This window comes from Sciurus vulgaris, assembly GCF_902686455.1.
Source record: "Sciurus vulgaris genome assembly, chromosome: 1".
Lineage (NCBI taxonomy): Eukaryota > Metazoa > Chordata > Mammalia > Rodentia > Sciuridae > Sciurus > Sciurus vulgaris.
The window spans coordinates 73156664-73160227 of NC_136461.1; the positions used below are offsets into that span (position 1 = coordinate 73156664).

The window sequence follows — 3564 nt, forward strand, 5'->3', positions numbered from 1 at the left end:
AGAGTTGAACTTGCATCTGCATCTGCTTCCATGTTCTTCTGACTTTTGTTCCAGCCAAGTCACCATCCTATTTGTTGGTGCTGCCTACAAAGTGGGAGGGCCTCCACTTTAGTTCACTATCCCACATTCCAATCAGTGCTAGACACATCCTCACTGACACACCCAGAAGCCTCTTAATCATCAGTATCTCTTAATCCACTCAAGCAGACAATTTAAATTAACCATTACATGGGGATAGCATGACTTCAAAACAGATGAACAATTTTGTTAGGAGACTCAGTAGAGCTTTCTTTGGCAATAACTATGAAGAATGATTCAAATCTTTAATGAGGATGGTGAAGAAGGCAGTAGTACCAGCTAATATTTGTAGTGATTACATTGTGCCTGGCATTGTTTTAAGCATTTTCCTATGTAAATTTGTTGAGTTCACTCATCAACCAAGTGACTTGTTATTTTATTTGTTCTTTTTAGATATACGTGAATGTAGAATGTATTTTGGCATATTACACACATGTGGAGTAAAACTTATTTTAATTACAATCCTATTCTTGTGGTTGTACATGGTGCAGAATTACCCTCTCATGTGTTCAAATACAAGAATATGAAAGTTATATCTGATTAATTCTACTGTCCTATTCTCCTCCTCCCTTCCCTTCTTTCCCCTTTGCCTATTCCAATGGACTTCTATTCTTCCCCTCCCCAACTCCCTTGTCATGGGTTAGCATCCACATATTAGAACATTTGACCTTTGATTTTGGGGATTGACTTATTTCACTTAGAATGATATTCTCCAGTTCCATCCATTTATTGACAAATGCCATTTTATTCTTCTTTACAGTTGAGTAATATTCCATTGTGTATCCACACCACATTTTCTTTATCCATTCATCTGTTGAAGGACATCTAGGTTGGGTCCATAGCTTGGCCATTGTGAGTTTAGCTGCTATAAACATTGATGTGGCTGCATCATAGTCTGCTGATTTCAAGACCTTAGGGTATAGATGAGGAGTGGGATAACTGGATCAAATGGTGGTTCCATTCCAAGTTTTCTAAGGTATCTCTATGCTGCTTTCCAGAGGGGTTGCACCCATTTGCAGTCCCACCATCAATGTATGAGAGTACCTTTCTCCCCACATCCTTGCCATAAGTTCTTTTATTATTTCCACTTGTGAATAAACTAATCATCGGAGCACTCAATCACCGTACTCTATTGCCTATGTTTAGTTTGATTTGCCTCAAATTTAATATTTCAAGAACGCCCTTATGGGTTCCAACTTGGTAGAGCTGACAGTGGAGATTTGTGACTCTAATGGGGCTTTCTACAAGGGATTTATCAAAGATGTTCATAAAGACTCCCTCACAGTTGTTTTTGAAAATAATTGGCAACCAGAACACCAGATTCCATTTAATGAAGTTAGATTACCATCTGATATAAAAAAAAGAAATTAGTGAAGGAGATGAAGTAGAGGTATATTCAAGAGAAAATGACCAAGTACCATGTGGATGGTGGTTGGCTACAGTTTGGATGATGAAAGGAGAATTTTATGTCATTGAATATGTTGCTTGTGATGCCACTTATAATGAAATAGTGACATTTGATGACTTCAGCCTGTCAATCAGAATAAAACTGCCAAAAATACATTCTTCAAGTGCACAATTGATGTTCCTGAGGATTTAAGAGAGGCATGTGCTAATGAAAATGCACATAAAGATTTTTAAAAAACAGTAGGAGCATGCAGAATTTTTTTTTTACCGTGCAGCTAATGATTCTGTCTGCCAGTGAAGCAACTGTGAAGAGAATAAATAATTTAAGTGACATTCATTTGGGAAGTAGTCATACAAAATTGATGCTAATGTCTAGAAATGAAGAGACCACTAAGCATTGAAAATGCACGAAACAACTTGCAGCAGAGTTTCATGAGGAATTTGTTGTGAGAGAAGATCTAATGGGACTGGCAATAGGAACACATGGTAGTAATAGACAGCAAGCTAGGAAGACTCCTGAAGTTACTGCCATTGAACTAGATGAAGATATTGGAACATTTAGAATCTATGGAGAAAGTGCTGATACTGTAAAAAAGGTCAGAGGTTTCTTGGAATTTGTGGAGGATTTTATGCAGGAATCTTGTTGGAAAAGTAATTGGAAAAATGGGCAAAGTTATTCAAGAAACAGTGGATAAATCTGGTGTGGTTTGAGTGAGAATCGAAGGAGACAGTGAAAATAAACTACCTCCAGAAGATGGGATGGTTCCATTTGTATTTATTGGCACTAAAGAAAGCATTGGAAATTTTCAAATTCTTTTTTTTTTCCTTTTTCTTTTTTTCTTTTTTTTTTTTTGGTACCAGGTATTGAATTCAGGGGCACTCAACCACTGAGCCACATCTCCAGTCCTATGTTGTATTTTATTTAGAGACAGGGTCTCACTGAGTTGCTTAGTGCCTTGTTTTTGCCAAGGTTGGGTTTGAACTCGCCATCTTCCATCTCAGCCTCCTGAGCTGCTGGGGTTACAGGCATGCGCCACCACACCCAACTTCAAGTTCTTTTAGAGTATCTTATTGTTCATCTCAAGGAAGTGGAACAACTAAGAATGGAATGCCTACCAATTGATGAACAGTTTCTGACGATTGGTTCTAGATCTTATAGTGGAAGAGGCAGAGGTCATTGGGGCCCTAATTATACCTCCAGTTATGGTATAAATTCTGAGCTTTCTAAGCCCTCTGAAACAGAATCTGAACATGAAGATGAGCTGAGCGATTGGTCATCACCCAGAGAAGATGATCTAGAGAGCAGACATCAGGGTGACAACAAGAGATGCCTAGGAGGAAGAGGCAGACATGTTTCAGGGGATTGGGATTGTGGTGGACCACGAAGTGGCAAATCCTCCATCAGTTCTGTGCTCAAAGATCCAGACAGCAATCCATACATCTTACTTGATAATACAGAATCAGATCAGACTACAGACACTGATGCCAGCAAATCTCATCAGTCTCATAAAGGAAGGACTGATGAAGATGCTCCTCTGATGGATGGAATGACTGAATCTGATACAACTTCAGTTAATGAAAATGGGCTAGGCAAAAGATATTATTGAAGAGTATGGTACTTCAAAAAAGGCAATAAATGGTCCAACTAGTGCTTCTGGTGATGAAATTACTAAGCTACATCATACTCCAGGAGAAGAAAAGATTCATATCTTAAAATAAGAGAATACTCGAGAATCAGCAGTCCTGGGCTGGGGTTGTGGCTCAGTGGTAGAGTGCTTCCCTTGCATGCATGGAGCACTGGTTTGATCCTCAGTGCCATATAAATAAATAAAATAGAGGGCAGCCAGGGACTTTCCCAAGTAGCCCGGCTCCTTCTGGTGGGAAGTACCTTTCCAGGCTAGCTTCTCGGAGCAGACCACCCAGTGAGAGCCTTTCTACACAGATCCAGCCACAAGTCCCCAAGCCAGCAGAGACCTCCGACCCGCAAGCAGCCTCTGGGACCAGGGCAGGGCAGCCAGAGACCTCTCCAGATGGCCCTGCCCCCCTCTGGCCGCAGGCTTTTTCAACGGGATGATCCAA

At 40.2% G+C, this 3564-nt stretch overlaps 1 pseudogene across 1 annotated transcript; it reads left to right on the forward strand.

Moving 5' to 3' along the window:
• Positions 1-1272: 1272 nt before the first annotated feature.
• LOC306664800 (RNA-binding protein FXR1-like) lies at positions 1273-3210 on the forward strand (annotated as a pseudogene). The gene is made up of 2 exons: positions 1273-2290; positions 2512-3210. The product of its transcript is annotated as an RNA-binding protein FXR1-like (transcript).
• The last annotated feature ends 354 nt before the right edge of the window (positions 3211-3564 follow it).